This window comes from Tachyglossus aculeatus, chromosome 3, assembly GCF_015852505.1.
Source record: "Tachyglossus aculeatus isolate mTacAcu1 chromosome 3, mTacAcu1.pri, whole genome shotgun sequence".
In the NCBI taxonomy this organism is placed as follows: Eukaryota; Metazoa; Chordata; class Mammalia; order Monotremata; family Tachyglossidae; genus Tachyglossus; species Tachyglossus aculeatus.
In genome coordinates this window covers 34,114,832-34,133,441 of record NC_052068.1, presented here as the reverse complement: position 1 = coordinate 34,133,441, position 18,610 = coordinate 34,114,832, and positions in this window count along the sequence as shown.

Below are 18,610 nucleotides of genomic sequence, written 5' to 3'. Positions count from 1 at the left end.
TCAGGTTGTCCCATGGGGGGCTCACAGTCTTAATCCCAATTTTCCAGATGAGGGTAACTGAGGCACAGAGAATCAATCCATCGTATTTATTGAGTGCTTACTGTGTGCAGAGCACTGTACTAAGCGCTTGGGAAATACAAGTTGGCAACATATAGAGACAGTCCCTACCCAACAGTGGGCTCACAGTCTAAAAGAGAAGTTAAGTGACCTGCCCCAAGTCACACAGCTGACAAGTGGCGGAGCCGGGATTTGAACCCATGACCTCTGACTCCAAAGCCCGGGCTCTTTCCACTGAGTCAGGCTCCTTCTCAAGTCAAGTAGCTTGCTCAAGGTCACACAGCAGGCAAATGTCAAGGGCAGGATTAGAACCTATGTCCTCTGACTCCCAGGTTGGTACTGGAGAAGATTAGGGGAAAAGGCCAGTAGGATCAGACATAATAATAATCATAATCATAATCATAATGGCATTTGTTAAGCGCTTACTATATGCAAAGCACTGTTCTAAGCGCTGGGGGGATAAAATGGGATAAAGTTGTCCCAAGTGGGGCTCACAGTCTTAATCCTCATTTTACAGATGAGGTAACTGAGGCTCAGAGAAGTTAAGGGACTTGCCCAAGGTCACACAACAGACATGTGGCGGAGCCGGGATTTGAACCCATGACCTCTGACTCCAAAGCCCGTGCTCTTTCCACTGAGCCACGCTGCTTCTCTACAGACATCCCTCCCCCTACACCCGTGCTCCCCTTGGCCGAATATTTGCAGATCTCTGTCAGGCAATTTCGAGTGACCTGGTGACAGGGACTCGGCTTTTACTGGGCATAAACATGTCCCCAAAAACCTTCAAATACAGCAGGAAAATAGTTTAAGTCTCAATACTTAAGTTATTAAGGATGTCTCAACATTCTAATGCCCATTTACCTGTATCCCGATCTTGTCTATTTCACCCCCGACGCCTTTCCCATTTCCTCCCACGGCCTGGACTTCCCTCCCTTTCCATGAGCACCAGACCAGCTCCAAGGCATTATGAAGGTCGCATCTCCTCCGAGTGGCCTTCCCTGATTAAAACCTCTTTTCCCTGGCTCACTCTCCCTTCTGCGTCATCTGCCTGCTCGGATCTGTGACCTTTGGGCATTTGATATTCGCCCCTCCCACCCCACAGCGCTTTAAATTATACATTATGAATTATTTATATTAATATCTGGCTCTCCCTTTAGACTTGTAAGCTCATTTTTCCTGCCCCCAAATGAGCAGGAAACATGCCTGCTAATTCTGTTATGCTCTCCCAGGCACTTAGAAGCAGCGTGGCTCAGTGGAAAGAGCATGGGCTTTGGAGTCAGAGGTCATGGGTTCGAATCCTGGCTCCTCCATGTCTGCTGTGTGACCTTGGGCAAGCCACTTAACTTCTCTGAGCCTCAGTTCCCTCATCTGTAAAATGGGGATGAAGACTGTGAGCCCCACGTGGGACAACCTGATCACCTTGTATCCCCCCCGAGCGCTTAGAACAGTGCTTTGCACATAGTATGCGCTTAACAAATACCATTATTTTTTTTCTGCATCATCTGCATGCTTGGATCTGTGACCTTTGGGCATTTGATATTCGCTCCACCCCCTACCCCACAGCGCTTTAAATTATACATTATGAATTATTTATATTAATATCTGGATCCCCCTTTAGACTTGTAAGCTCATTTTTGGGCAGGACACATGTCTGCTAATTCTGTTGTACTCTCCCAGGCACTTAGTAAAGTGTTGTGCACATAATAAACGCTCAATACCGTTGATTGATTGATTCTTTGTGGTGCTGGACTCCCTCTGGACTGTAAGCTGCTGTGGGCAGAGAACGTGTCTACTAACTCTGTTGTATTTTATTAATAATAATAGTAATTATTGTATTTGTTAAGCACCTACTATGTGCCAAGCACTGCTCTAAGCCCTGGGGTAGATACAAGGTGATCAGGTTGTCCCACGTGGGGCTCACAGTCTTACTCCCCGTTTTACAGATGAGGTAACTGAGGCACAGAGAAGTTAAGTGGCTTGCCCAAGGTCACACAGCAGACAAGTGGCAGAGCCGGGACTAAAACCCGCGTCCTCTAACTCCCAAGCCCATGCTTTTTCCACTAAGCCACGCTGCTTCTGTAGCCATGCTGCTTCTTTTAATCTCCCAAGTGCTTAGTACAGTGCCCTGCACATAGAAAGAGCTCAATAGGTGCCATTATTGGACAGAGGACACAACAAGGAGTCCTATATCCAGGAATTGTTCAGGGGTCTCCCCAGAGTGGCGAGAGAGCAGCCATGGGGTCACCTGCCACTTCTTGACACACCTCACCTGTTTCTTATTTCTGAATCCTCTTCCTCCTGCTTCCAGTCCCCTCTGTTCCCCCCAAACCTAACACTCCTTCTGCCTTGAATTCCACACTGCAGGAGCAGGACCTAAAACTGCAAAAAGCAAAACCCTGCAAATTTTTAGAAATGTGTTTCTTATTTCTGAATCCTCTTTCTCCTGCTTCCAGTCCACTCTGTTCCCCCAAAACCTAACAACACTCCTTCTGCCTTGAATTCCACCCTGCGGGAGCGGGACCTAAAACTGCAAAAAGCAAAACCCTGCAAATTTTTAGAAATGTGTTTCTTATTTCTGAATCCTCTTCCTCCTGCTTCCAGTCCCCACTGTTCCCCCAAAACCTAACACTCCTTCTGCCTTGAATTCCACCCTGTGGGAGCGGGACCTAAAACTGCAAAAGGCAAAACCCTGCAAATTTTTAGAAATGTGTTTCTTATTTCTGAATCCTCTTCCTCCTGCTTGCAGTCCCCTCTGTTCCCCCAAAACCTAACAACACTCCTTGTGCCTTGAATTCCACCCTGCGGGAGCGGGACCTAAAACTGCAAAAAGCAAAACCCTGCAAATTTTTAAAATATGTTTTCCTCAGTCGTGTGTGTGTGTATGTGTGAAGCTCTCCCTGTGAAGCCCTGCTAAAGAAGCAGAAGCAGTGTGGCTCAGTGGAAAGAGCCCGGGCTTTGGAGTCAGAGGTCATGGGTTCAAATTTCAGCTCCACCATTTGTCAGCTGTGTGACTTTGGGCAAGTCACTTCACTTCTCTGTGCCTCAGTTCCCTCATCTGTAAAATGGGGATTAAGACTGTGAGCCCCACGTGGGACAACCTGATTCATTCATTCACTCAATCATAATAATAATAATAATTATGACATTTATTAAGTGCTTACTATGTGCAAAGCACTGTTTTAAGCGCTGGGGAGGTTACAAGGTGATCAGGTTTTCCCATGGAGGGCTCACAGTCTTAATCCCCATTTGACAGATGAGGGAACTGAGGCCCAGAGAAGTTAAGTGACTTGCCCAAAGTCACACAGCTGACAAGTGGCAGAGCAGGGATTTGAACCCATGACCTCTAACTCCAAAGACCGTGCTCTTCCCACTGAGCCATGCTGCTTCCCATATTTATTGAGCACTTACTGTGTGCAGAGCACTGTACCAAGTGCTTGGGAAGTATAAGTTGGTAACATATGGAGACGGTCCCTACCCAACAGTGGGTTCACAGTCTAGAAGGGGGGATCTGATCACCTTGTATCCCCCCAGCGCTTTGAACCGTGCTTTGCACATAGTAAGCGCTTAACAGATGCCATTATTAATTAATTATTAAAGAGCCGGGACCACCTTTAAATCAGCATCTGGCCGTTCTGAAAAGTCAGGGCGTTGCTGAGGGGAGGCCAAGGGAGGCGAGGCATTTCAAACCAAGATGGTAGTGGGGAAGGGGACACCACAGGACACCAGGCCAGGGCAGAGTTTAGACATGGCCAGTGGATGGAACTGGAGCAGCCCAGGTGAAGGCCGGCTTTCCCCCCTGGCCTGGGAAGCAGTGTGGCCTAATGGGCTTAGAACAGTGCTTGGCACATAGTAAGCGCTTAACAGATGCCATCATTATTATTATTACTATTATAGAGCACGGGCCCGGGCATCCGAAGGACCTAGGTTCTCATCCCTCCTCCGCCATTTGTCTGCTGTGTGACAAGTCACTTCACTTCTCTGTGCCTCGGTTACCTCGTCTGGAAAATGGGGATTAAGACGGGGGACAGGGACTGTGTCCAAACTGATTAGCAGTTAGCGGATTAGCAGTGAGCAGTTACCTCATCTGGGAAATGGGGATTAAGACTGGGGGCCCCTTGTGGGACAGGGACTGTGTCCAACTGATTAGCGGAGAAGCAGCGTGGCTCAGTGGAAAGACAAAAGGCTTTGGAGTCAGAGGTCGTGGGTTCAAATCCCGCCAACTGTCAGCTGTTTGACTTTGGGCCCTACTGAGAGCTCACCTACTCCAGGAGCCCTTCCCAGACTGAGCCCCTTCCTTCCTCTCCCCCTCGTCCCTCTCTCCATTCCCCCCATCTTACCTCCTTCCCTTCCCCACAGCACCTGTTTATATGTATATATGTTTGCACATAGTTGTTACTCTATTTATTTATTTTACTTGTACATATCTATTCTATTTATTTTATTTTGTTAGTACGTTTGGTTTTGTTCTCTGTCTCCCCCTTTTAGACTGTGATCCCACTGCTGGGTAGGGACTGTCTCTATATGTTGCCAACTTGTACTTCCCAAGTGCTTAGTACAGTGCTCTGCACACAGTAAGTGCTCAATAAATATGATTGATGACTTGGGCAAGTCATTTAACTTCTCTGTGCCTCAATTACCTCATCTGGAAAATGGGGATTAAAACTGTGAGCCCCCCGTGGGCTCGCCTGATCACCTTGTAACCTCCCCGGCGCTTAGAACAGTGCTTTGCACATAGTAAGCATTTAACAAATACCATTATTATTATTGTTAGCTCGTATCTTCCCCATTGCTTAGTAAAGTGCCTGGCATATAGTAAGCGCTTAACATATTCCATCATCATTATTACTATGATTATTATTATTATTATTATTATTATTGTTACCCCGGAGCCGCCCTCACTCCTTTCTTGGATCCATGCGGCCTCGCTGCTGGCTGAACCGACCGTCTGGAGGAGCTGAACCTGCAGTTCCTTCCCAGTTGGCCCCCACTAAAAAACATTCCGTCTTGGGATTGCCGGCCTAGACCTCTGATCCAGCCTCTAATGCTCAAGATGATTCCTTTTCTCCTCGCCTACTTAGGTCCCATAAATCAGCCTTCTAAGGCAAGAGCTTGACATGCTTATTTTTCTTTCTTAGCAGTTTTTTCCACATTCCCTGAGGCCCGAGTCAAGTTGGCTCCCGTCCTTTGCTGAGTGAGCCCACCCTCCGGGCTTCGGCCGTCAGATTCCCCTGGGCGCCGGATCAATCTATCAGTCGTATTTATTGAGCGCTTACTGTGTGCAGAGCACTGTACTAAGCGCTTGGGAAGTACAAGTTGGCAACATATAGAGACAGTCCCTACCCAACAGTGGGCGGATCCCCTTTCCCAGTTGGAGGCTTGAGGCTGCTGGGGAGGGAGGAGCTCTATTGTGCAGTCAGGGCTGCCAAATTTTATTACTATTATTATCATCATCACCATTATATTTGTTTCCTCTTCTCCCTTCCTCTTGGTTTCCTCTTCTCCCAGTCCCTTCTGCGTCACCCTTGCACTTAGATGTGCTCCCTTTAATAAGTCCCACAGCACTTCCGTACATATCCGTATCATTAATTCATATTAATTTCCATCTCCCCCTCTAGACTGTAAGCTCACTGTGGGCAGGGAACGTGTCTATCAACTCTGTATCATACTCTCCCAAGCAGTGTTCTGGACACAGTAAGCACTCAATAAGTATGTTGGATTGATTGATTTATTGATTGATGTGCCAAGCACTGTTCTAACACTGGGTTAGGTAGAAATTTATCAGGTTGGACACCGTCCCTGTCTTTCATGGGCCTTACAGTCTCAAGTAGGAGGGAGAACGGGTATTGCATCCCCATTTTACAATTAGGGAAACTGAGGCACAGAGAAGTTAAATGATTTGCTCAAAGTCACACAGCAATCAAGCAAACTGGCAGCACCGGGATCAGAACCCAAGTGCTCTAACTCCCAGCCCTGTGCTTTTTCCACTAAGCAGTGCCACTTCTCCCATTTCCCTCTCCTTTCTTTTGGGCTTCTAAATGATCCCCTCCTGGAATAACCCTTTACTCTTTGCTTCGGAAAAATGGCAGACTGTTTACTCTTTGCTTCGGAAAAATGGCAGACTGTTTCCTCCCTGGAATCTGACTGACTGATATTACGACTGCTCTAACTTATGTCACACACTGCTGACTTGTCCTAGCCAGCCCAGGAATGAAAGTGCATAATCTGTCTGGAGGGTAGGAACTGGGAGCGTAAAAAATAGCTCTAAGGGGCTAGGAATTAGGGCGAAAGGCCTGTACAATTCCATCCTACAGCTCTCTTGACAAGACGGGAATGAACAGGGATCGGAAAAGAGAGTAAAATTGTACTTATTACCCAAGCAAGTAATCACAATAATGAAAAAATCACCAAAAGCCTGGCCATTAATATTCATTCATTCATTCATTCAATCGTATTTATTGAGCACATACCGTGTGCAGAGCACTGTACTAAGTGCTTGGGAAGTACAAGTTGGCAACATATAGAGATGGTCCCTACCCAACAGTGGGCTCACAGTCTAGAAGGGGGAGACATTCATTCATTCATGCAATCGTATTTATTGAGCGCTTACTGTGTGCAGAGCACTGTACCAAGTGCTTGGGAAGTACAAGTTGGCAACATATAGAGATGGTCCCTACCCAACAGTGAGCTCACAGTCTAGAAGACAGAGAACAAAACATATTAACAAAATAAAATAAATAGAATAAATACGTACAAATAAAATAGAGTAATAAATACGATACACTTAATATCAAAGTGTATTTCACTTTGGGCCTTTGCAGGGGCTTGAAATATTCATTCAGTCATTCAATCGCATTTATTGAGCGCTTACTGTGTGCAGAGCACTGTACTAAGCGCTTGGGAAGTACAAGTTGGAAACATATAGAGAAGCAGCGTGGCTCAGTGGAAACAGCCCGGGCTTTGGAGTCAGAGGTCATGGGTTCAAATCCCGACTCTACCACTTGTCAGCTGTGTGACTTTGGGCAAGTCACTTAACTTCTCTGGGCCTCAGTTCCCTCATCTGGAAAATGGGGATGAAGACTGTGAGCCCCACGTGGGACAACCTGATCACCTTGTATCCCCCCAGAGCTTAGAACAGTGCTTTGCACATAGTAAGCACTTAATAAATGCCATTATTATATACAGATGGTCCCTACCCAACAACGGGCTCACAGTCTAGAGCCACATGGGGCTCACAGTCTAAGGGGAAAGGAGAACAGGCATTCAATCCTCATTTTACAGAGGAGAAAACTGAGGCACAGGGAATATCCAAGTGATTGGCGTCAAAGGGTAATTCTCAACCCAAGTTATTGGAATTATTTACTAGTGGAAGCTGTGATCCATCTTACAAAGTGAATTAGGTCCCTCCTGACTCTGGGGCTATTCTATCCCACCTTGACCAAGCCCTTATCCTATCCCACTTTGATTACTACATCAGCCTCCTTGCTGAGCTCCCTGCCTCCTGTCTCTCCCCAGTTCAGTCCATCCTTCACTTTGCTGCCCACACTGCTTTTCTACAAAACCATTCAGTCCACGTTTCTCTAACTCCCAAGAGCTTCTACTGGTTGTCCATCCGCCTCCGCGTCACATAGGAACTCCTTGCCAACAGCTTTAAACCACTCAATCACCTTTCCTCGCGGCTCTCTTATTACACCCCAGCCATCCACTTCACTCCTCTAATGCCACCCTACTCGCTGTACCTCAATCTCATCTGTCTCACCATCTGTCTCCCCCCTTCTAGCCTGTGAACCCACTGTTGGGTAGGGACCATCTCTATATGTTGCCAACTTGTACTTCCCAAGCGCTTAGTACAGTGCTCTGCACACAGTAAGCGCTCAATAAATACGATTGATTGATTGATTGATTGATCAACCCCTCGCCCACTTCTTGTCTCTAGCCTGGAACTCCCTCCCCATCCCTATCTGACAGACTATCACTCTCCCCACAAAAGCAGCGTGCCTCAGCAGAAAGAGCCCGGGCTTTGGAGTCAGAGGTCATAGGTTCAAATCCCGACTCTGCCAATTGTCAGCTGTGTGACTTTGGGCAAGTCACTTCACTTCTCTATTCCTTAGTTACCTCATCTGTAAAATGGGGATTAAGACTGTGAGCCCTACATGGGGCAGGGACTGTGTCCAACCCAATTACCTTCTATCTACTTCAGTGCTTAGTTCAGTGCCTGGTACATGGTAATAATAATACTAATAATAATAATAATAATAATAATGGCATTTATTAAGTGCTTACTATATGCCAAGCACTGTTCTAAGCGCTGGGGAGGTACAAGGTGATCAGGTTGTCCCATGGGGGGGCTCACAGTCTTCATCCCCAGTTTACAGAGGAGGTAACTGAGGTGCAGAGAAGTGAAGTGACTTGGCCAAAGTCACACAGCGGACAATTGGCGGAGCCGGGATTTGAACCCATGACCTCTGATTCCCAAGCCCGGGCTCTTTCCACTGAGCCACGCGGCTTGTCTAAGTGCTCAAGTGCTAAGTGGTAAGTGCTCAACAAGTGCCACAATTATTATTTGGGTAGATAGTGAGGGCAAAGGCTAGTTGGGGATGGACTGGAGGGGGACGTCAGAGAACTCTGTTGTCTAAACTTCTCCTCCTGGGTTCAACCATTATTTTCCCCAGGCCTAATTCGTAGCAGGTAACACAAGGTACTGCACAGCTCTTCACTGCTTAAGAACAGAGAGGAGGGAACTTTCCACCCACCATTCTTTTGCAAGTGGTTACTTCAGTCCAGGCATTCAGAGAAGGCAGTCCTATCGCCTCTCTTTTCTATCCAAGTGTGTCAATTATTCTTGAATTTCTTCATCTATCCCACATCCAGGGTTGTCCCTTGAGCAGAGCCACTGGGGCAATTGTCCTGGCCTCTGTTCAGCACCTCTCCTGCCCCTCTTTTCTCTCTCCCCCCGCCACCTCATCAAGCAGGATTCCATATGGCCATCAGGATGAGAGGTCAGAGCGATCATAATCATCATAATAATTGTAGAGGGGCTCAATCCATACCATTTTTGAGCATGCTAGGGTTTTTTTAATGGTATTTATCAAGCATTTCCTATGTGCCAGATACTGTACTAAATGCTGGGGTGGATTCAAGGGTGGACACGTTCCATGTCAATAAATACGATTGAATGAATGAATGAATGAATGTCCCATATTCATTCATTCATTCAATTGTTTTTGAGCGCTTACTGTGTGCAGAGCACTGTACTAAGCGCTTGGGAAGTACAAGTTGGCAACATAGAGAGACGGTCCCTACCCAACAGCGGGCTCACAGTCTGGAAGGGGGAGACAGACAACAGAACAAAACGTATTAACAAAATAAAATAAATAGAATAAATATGTACAAATAAAATAGAGTACTAATCAATCAATCGTATTTATTGGGCGCTTACTGTGTGCAGAGCACTGTACTAAGCGCTTGGGAAGTACAAGTTGGCAACATATAGAGACAGTCCCTACCCAACAGTGGGCTCACAGTCTAAATGGGGCTCACAGTCTTAATTCTCATTTTACAGACGAGGGAACCGGGGCACAGAGAAGTTAAGAAACTCACCCAAAATCACACAGCAAATAAGCGGCAGAGCTGGGATTAGAACCCATGTCCTTTGACTCCCAAGCCCGTGTTCTTTCCACTAGGCCATTCTGTTTCTCTACTACTGTGTACGAAGCACTGTACTGGCTCTTGGGAGAGTACAGTAGAATTAGTATTTATGATGTCTGTCTTCAGAGACTTTACAACCTAGTGGGGAAGACAGACATTTCAATCAACTATAAATAGGAGGAAGCAATAGAGTATAAAGATATGTGATTAGGTGAGTTCTTAAGTGCTTAGGTGGTGAGGAAAAGCTGAAATGGTGGTTGGGGAATATGAGGAAGGGAGATTAGAGATTAATTCGGGAAGACCTTGTGGAAGGGATGTGATTTCAGAGGCTATAAGGAGGTAAGTTAACCTCAGGGGAATGAAGTGTGGGAACTCGGCTGAAAGGGGGAGAGGGACTGGTTTTGTAGGAGGGAGACAGCTGAGGAATGGGCAACCATTGGAAGTTTTTGATTAATTGACTCCCATCTTTATTGACACCTATGTCCATTGTCCATGACAGGTTTTTCAAGCTTTCAACTCCCTTTTTCATTCATTCATTCAATCGTATTTATTGAGCGCTTACTGTGTCCTAAGCGCTTGGGAAGTACAAGTGGACAGCATATATATCAAGCTCATATATCTCTTCCCCGTAACGTCCTTGCAATGTACTTTATCGATAGAACTGAAACCATTTTAAGTCTGATCTCCCTAAAATCTCCCCTGCTCTTCCTGCCCCCTCTTCCACACTCATTCATTCAGCAATTCATGCATTCTTATTTATTAAGCACTTACTATGTGCAGAGCACTGTACTAAGCACTTGGGAAACTACAGTGCAACAATAAACAGTGACATTCCCTGCGCACAACGAGCTCACAGTCTAGAGCGGGGGGAGGCAGACATCAATACAAATAAATATATATATATATTTATATATATATATATATAAGTACTGTGGGGCTTGGGGGAGGCAGAGAGGAAAGGGAGCAAGTCAGGGCAAAGCAGAAGGGATGGGAGATGAACGAAAGTGGGGATTCATCTGGGTAGGCTTCTTGGAGGCCTTCCCACTGTCCCATTCCTACCAGCTCCATCTCCAGAAAAGATCTCCCACCTCCTCTCAAATTCTACCCCTTCCATCTGCATTTCGGCCCCATCCCTTCCCACCTTCCCAAACAATCGCCTCCTTTCTTCTTCCCTTCCTGAATACAATCTTTAATTGCTCCCTTTGCAACGGTTCCTTCCCCACTGCCTTCAAACCATGCCCCTGTCTTTCCTATCCTAAAAACCCCTTCCTTGACCCCCACCATCTCCCTCCTACTGTTCCTTTCCTCCAGTGAGTTGTCTATACCCATTTCCTCTGCTTCCTCCCCTCCAAAACTGTGTGATGGAAGAGCCACGGGCCTAAAAGCCAGAGGTCCTGGGTTCGGGTCCCGACTGACACCCGTTCCCTGTGTGGCCTTGGGCAAGTCACTTAATTTCCCCATGCCTCAGTTTCTCCAGCTGTAAATTGGGGATAATAATACCTGAACCTTACCTCATAGGGGTGTTGCGAGGAGTAAATAACTAAGTAATGTAAGGCACTTTGGTAATAAAAGGACCATCTAGAAACATAGTTTTCTGTAAAATGGGGATTAGACTGTGAGCCCACTGTTGGGTAGGGGCTGTCTCTATATGTTGCCAACTTGTACTTCCCAAGCACTTAGTACAGTGCTCTGAACACAATAAGTGCTCAATAAATACGATTGAATGAATGAATAAATGATTAAAACTGTGATCCCCATGTGGGACAACCTGATTACCTTGTACCCACCCCAGTGCTTAGAACAGTGCTTGGCACTTAACAAATACCATAATAATAATAATTATTATTCCATGGAAATGGCTCTCTCCAAGTAAGGTCCCCACCAACCTCCTTCTTACCAAATCCTAATCCTCAACTTTTCTGCTGCCTACCATTCATTCATTCAATCATATTTATTGAGCGCTTATTGTGTGCAGAGCACCGTACTAAGCACTTGGGAAGTACAAATTGGAAACACATAGAGACGGTCCCTACTCAACAACAGGCTACAGTCTACCACCCTGTAGACCTTCCCCTTCTCCTGGAAGCATCTAACCTTGGCTTCGCCGACACGGTCCTCTCCTGGTTCTCTCTGGTGTCTTCTCCTTCGTCTCTTTCACTACCTCCCCTTCCACCTCTCACCCTCTAATTCATTCAATCGTATTTATTGAGCGCTTACCATGTGCAAATTGTAGTGGTTGTCAGGATCCCTCAAGGTTCAGTTCTGGGTTTCCTTTTATTTGTCTCCGGCACCCACTCCCTGGATTTTAACTACAATCTCTGCCCTTCCTCCTGTCTTTGTAGTCTCACATTTCCTCCTGACTTGAGGACATTTCTACTTGCGTGTCCCGCAAACACCTCAATCCAAACACGTCCAAAACAGAACTCTTCATCTTCCCACCCAAATCCTGTCCTCCCTCTGGTTTTTCTATCACTGTAGAGAACATCACAATCCTCCCTGTCTCACATGCCCATAACCTTGGCATTATCCTCGACGGTACTTCACCAACATCAGAGCCTGCAGCAATCCCAGTCTCATCCTTGACAGAGAGGTGCCGGAGGAGTGGACGGCTGTGGGATAGGGTGGGGGCAATCTGGGAAGAGATTAGAGCACAAAATCTGTTTTTCAAATCACCTCTCCATCCTCAGGCCTGCCAGTGCCAATAGTAATAATAATACTAATAATTGAGCTATTTGTTAAGTGCTTACTATGTGCCGGGCACTGCATTAAGTGCTGGGGTAGATTCATTCATTCATTCGTATTTATTGAGTGCTTGCTGTGTGCAGTGAACTAAGCGCTTGGGAAGTACAAGTCGGCAACATATAGAGACGGTCCCTACCCAACAACGGGCTCACAGTCTAGAAGGGGGAGACAGACAACGAAACAAAACATGTAGACAGGTGCCAAAATCTTCAGAACAAATAGAATTAATGCTAAATGGACATCATTAACAAAATAAATAGAATAGTAAATATGTACAAAGAAAATAAATAGAGTAATAAATCTGTACAAACATATATAAAGGTGATGTGGGGAGGGGAAGGAGTTAGGGCTGGGGGGATGGGGAGGAGGAGAGGAAAAAGGGGGCTCAGTCTGGGAAGGCCTCTTGGAGGAGGTGATACAGGCAAATCGACTGGACACAGTCCCTGTCCCACGTGGGGCTCAAAGTCTCAATCCCATTTTACAGTTGAGGTAACTGAGGCCCAGAGAAGTGAAGTGACTTGCCTGAGGTCACACAGCAGATAAGTGAAGAGCCAGGATTAGAACCCATGACCTTCCAACTCCCAGGCCTATGCTGTATCCACGGTACCATGCTGCTCTTCCTCATTCATTCATTCAATCGTATTTATTGAGCACTTACTGTGTGCAGAGCACTGTACTAAGCGCTCGGGAAGTACAAGTACATCCTCCCAACAGGATGGAGTGCTGAGTTCATTTCCAGATAGTGGGGCTGGAGCAGAGAAAGGGAGAAGGCCTCTGACTCCCAGCTGATTGGCAGTCCTTAGCAGGACCATTGTCCCGGGTGGGATACTTTCAGGACCCAAGGGTATTCTTGGGACCAATGGACTCACCCGGGTGCTTAGTACAGCGTTCTGCACACAATAAGCTCTCAAAACATACCATTGATTGAATGGGTGATAGACACAATCGACATCCTCAGATTGAACTGAGGTCATTTGAGATTGAATTTGTGTTGTTCTCCTGTGTAATAATAATAATGATGATGATGATGGTATTTATTAAGCGCTTACTATGTGCAAAGCACTGTTCTAAGCGCTGGGGAGGTTACAAGGTAATCAGGTGGTCCCACGGGGGGCTCACAGTCTTCATCCCCATTTTACAGATGAGGTAACTGAGGCCCAGAGAAGTGAACTTCATTCATTCATTCATTCAATCGTATTTATTGAGCGCTTACTGTGTGCAGAGCAATGTACTAAGCGCTTAGGAAGTACAAGTTAGCAACATATAGAGTGCCAACATATTCTGTGTGCTCTGCACACAGTAAGCGCTCAATAAATACGATTGATTGATTGATTGATATAGAGACGGTCCCTACCCAATAGTGGGCTCACAGTCTAGAAGGGGGAGACAGAGAGCAAAACCAACATATTAACTAAATAAAATAAGTAGAATAAATATGTACAAGTAAAATAAATAAATACCTAGAGTAATAAATACGTACAAACATATATACGGGTGCTGTGGGGAAGGGAAGGAGGTAAGGCGGGGGGGGGGATGGAGAGGGGCAGGAAGGGGAGAGGAAGGAGGGGGCTCAGTCTGGGAAGGCCTCCTAAGTCACACAGCTGAGAAGTGGCGGAGCCGGGATTTGAACCCTTGATCTCTGACTCCAAAGCCTGGGCTCTTTATGATTCAGGAAGGTGGCCTAGGTTAGCCCTTGGGAGGAAGGCCCAGAGATATGGCAAGTATCCACTGCTTCAGTAAATCTCCTGCCTTGGGCTTCGTCCAGATGGAAAGAAGGGAGCGGTACAGAGAACAGTGTGTCTACTTGTGTGTTGGAGGGTGGGGAGGAGTGCTAAAGGAGGCAAACCTTCTTCATTGACCTCAGCCCCATGTAGAAATCCCACTGGAAATGGGAAAAAAAACCATCCAACATTGGCTGAGGAGCGTTCTGCGGCCCTTTCCGGCTCAGCCCGAGACTGAAAGCTGCTTTGTGCTCCAAGTTGGTCCGTACGTCTGCCAGAATGGAGTCTTTGTTCTGATGTCTTGGAAGTCTAATAGCTACATAGTCCAACCCCGAGCAAATCAGCACTGATGGTGAAATGCACTTACGAGGGCATTTGTGGCTGAAGAGGCCAACGCAGGAACTCTAGTCCCGGTCGCAACGTGCGCACACAAAGATGTTTGCAGCATCTGGTACCGTTTTCTCTTCTGCCCCCTTGTCTCTTGTACCTCGAGAAGCTATTTTTTAAAGAGAGCAGTTTCTTTCTTGGTAGCCTTCAGTGTGTCATGCAGCATCCTCGATCGGTCACCCCAGTTTTCATCTGGGATGTAGCTGGGGCCTTGTTTTACCCTGGCCTCAAAGTGTTCCCTCTGCCCTCTGGACTTTTCTCACAGTTTATTTCTTGAGGGAAAGCGCTCATTATCTCCTTCTGTTTCTCTCACCCGGTTTAAGGGGGCTCTGAGCAAGATCAGTATTAGCCATGCCTTGGAGAGCCACCATGAAGTCGCCGACTCGTACTTCCCAAGCGCTTAGTACAGTGCTCTGCACACAGTAAGCGCTCAATAAATACGATTGAATGAACGAATGAATGAATGAGAGTCAGTCAGTCAAGGGCTTCTATTTTGTATGAATTTATTACTTTATTTTATTTGTGCATATTTATTCTATTTATTTTATTTTGTTAATATGTTTTGTTTTGTTCTCTGTTCTCCCCCTTCTAGACTGTGAGCCCACTGTTGGGTAGGGACCGTCTCTATATGTTGCCAACTTGTACTTCCCAAGTGCTTAGTACAGTGCTCTGCATACAGTAAGCGCTCAATAAATACGATTGAATGAATGAATTTTATCGAGTGCTTACTGTGTGCAGAGCAATGCATTAAGTACTTTGGAGAGCACAGTATAACAATAAAAAGACACGTTTCCTGCCCACGATGAGCTTACAGCTAGAAAAGCAGTTTGGCCAAGGGGATAGAGCGCAGGCCTCAGAGTCAGAAGGACCTGGGTTCTAATCCCGACTCTGTCATTGCCTGTTGGGTGACCTTGGGCAAGTCACTTCACTTCTCTGGGCCTCATTTACCATATCTGCAAAATGGGACTTAAGACTATGACAGGGACAGGGACAGTGTCCAACCTGATTAGGTAGTATCTACCCCAGTGCTTAGAACAGTGCTCGACACATAGTAAGTGCATAACTGCGTGGCTCAGTGGAAAGAGCCCGGGCTTCGGAGTCAGAGGTTAGGGGTTCAAATCCTGCCTCTGCCAATTGTCAGCTGTGTGACTTTGGGCAAGTCACCTCACTTCTCCGTGCCTCAGTTCCTTCATCTGTAAAATGGTGATTAAGACTGTGAGCCCCACGTGGGACAATCTGATCACCTCGTAACCTCCCCAGTGCTTAGATGAGTGCTTTGCATATAGTAAGTGCTTAATAAATGCCATTATTATTATTATTATTATTATAACAAATACCATTATTATTAGAGGGGGAGATGGACATCAATCATCATCATCATCAATCGTATTTATTGAGCGCTTACTGTGTGCAGAGTACTGTACTAAGCGCTTGGGAAGTACAAGTTGGCAACATATAGAGACAGTCCCTACCCAATAGTGGGCTCACAGTCTAAAAAAAACAAATAAACAAATAAATGACAGATATACATAGAAGTGCTGTGGGACTGGGAGGAGGGAGCAAGTCAGGGTGATGCAGAGGGAGAAGAGGAAAGGAGGGCTTAGTCAGGGAAGACCTCTTGAAGGAGATGTTCCTTCTATAAGACATTGAACGGAGGGAGAGTAGTTGTCTGTCGGATATGAAGAGGGAGGGTATTCAAGGCCAGAGGCAGGATGTGGGCGAGAGGTTGACGGTGAGATAGATGAGCTAGAGGTAGAGTGAGAAGGTTAGCAATAGAAAAGCAAAGTGAGCAGGCTGGGTTGTAGCAGGAGAAGCCAAACTCCAGGGTCCTGCACAGCTCGGCGGTCTGGACCGGCCGTCTCAGCACCCGATTCTAGGCGGTGGGCACATACTGCACCCAAGCCCCACTCCGATCAGAAACCTAATAATACAATTGAATAAATACAATTGAGTGAATGAATGAAACCTGGAGAAACCTGGCGTTCTTCCCTGAAGAGCCTTCTGGCTTTCTGACACTTCTGTCACGGTCATCAATCAGGCAATCAATCCATGGCATTGAGTGAGTGCTTTCTGTGCACTAAGTGCTTGGGTAAGTGCAATACAACAGAGTTGATAGACATAATAATAATAATAATAATGATGATAGCATTTGTTAAGCGCTTACTATGAGCAAAGCACTGTTCTAAGCACTGGGGAGGATACAAAGTGATCAGGTTGTCCCACGTGGGGCTCACAGTCTTAATCCCCATTTTACAGATGAGGTAACTGAGGCACAGAGAAGTTAAGTGACTTACCCAAAGTCACACAGCTGACAATTGGCGGAGCCATTTGAGAAGGGGCAGAGGAAATTAGTACATATCCTTAAAATCTATTGTTTTCCCCCTTACCTATAGCTTATATTATTTTCTGTCTCTCCCACTAGATAGCAAATTGCCTGGGGGTAGGGATCTTGTCTACCCACTCTATTCTACTCTCCCAAGTGCTCTCCACGCAGAAAGTGCCCAATAAATCCCCATTGGTTGAGTAAATTAAATGTAAATTAATTAAATTAGATAATTGATTGCTGGAGCGATAATCCAGACGAGCACAATGCATCATCCATGCTCTGGCAATGACGGATTCAACAGCCTGAAAGTCACCGAAAATAAACGGTACTTATTGAACACCTCCGGATTTTTACCAAGAAAACTCCATGGATACATTACCAGAGCAATTGCAGATGGAGGTGGGACATTCTGGGAGCGATGTGTCCACGGCGTCGCTATGGGTCGGAGACGACTCAACGGCACAAGACAAGACAAGGCGATTGAACGCTTACTATGTGCAGAGCACTGTATTAAGTGCTTATGAGAATACGATACGATGGAATTGGTAGGAAAATCCCCTGCACACTTATCAATCAATCAATCGTATTGATTGAGTGCTTACTGTGTGCAGAGCACTGTACTAAGCGCTTGGGAAGTACAAGTTGGCAACATATAGAGACAGTCCCTACCCAACAGTGGGCTCACAGTCTAGAAGGGGGAGACAGAGAACAAAACCAAACATATTAACAAAATAAAATAAATAGAATAGATATGTACAAGTAAAATAAATAGAGTAATAAATATGTACAAACATATATACATATATACAGGTGCTGTGGGGAAGGGAAGGAGGTAAGACGGGGGGAGAGGAAGGAAGGGGCTCAGTCTGGGAAGGCCTTCTGGAGGAGGAGGCCTTTTTAAAGAGCTTAAAGCCTAAAGGGAGAATAACTGAAGTTTGGTTTTTGCTTTTAAATATCTTAGTGAGTTGTTAAATAATCAGTACTCTTAGACAAAGCAAATAAACCGATCCTTCAATTTCAGGGATGGCCACCGTATCCCTCCCTGCCCTCACTGAAGGAGAGAGACTTTGACCTTCTCACTGTGCTCTCGTTAAACACCTGGGACAACAACCTTATAGGGAAGCAGAGTGGTCTAGTAGATAGAGCGCAGTCTTGAGACCTGGGTTCTAATCCAAGCCCTGCCACATGTCTGCTGGGTGACCTTGGGTAAGTCGCCTTACTTCTCTGGAGTAGTAGTAAAATGACGATAGAGACTGTGTGCCCCGTGGGGGATCTGGACTTTGTCCAACCTGATTAGCTTGTATTTTACCCCTGTGTTTAGTATACAGTAAGTGCTTAATAAATACCATCATCATCATCATCAATCGTATTTATTGAGCACTTACTATGTGCAGAGCACTGCACTAAGCGCTTGGGAAGTACAAATTGGCAACATATAGAGACATTAAAAAAGCATAAACACATCCATAGTTACCTTTATGTTTACTCAATCCTATTTATGGGATGTAGTTATAATCCCCCGTCTAATTCCTGCTTCATCCAGAAGAGAGGTTTGGAAGTTTGGACCACAGCCAGCCAGCCTGTTTGAGTAATTGGATGCTTTGTGAAGTTTGCAGAACATGTGCGTGTGCATGTTTTCCCTGGGAGCGAGGAAAGAGGGAACAGCCTAAGAATTTTGGCTCAGGCTTGGAGTATTTCCTCTCCACGCTCTCACTGAACCTCTTCATAAAAG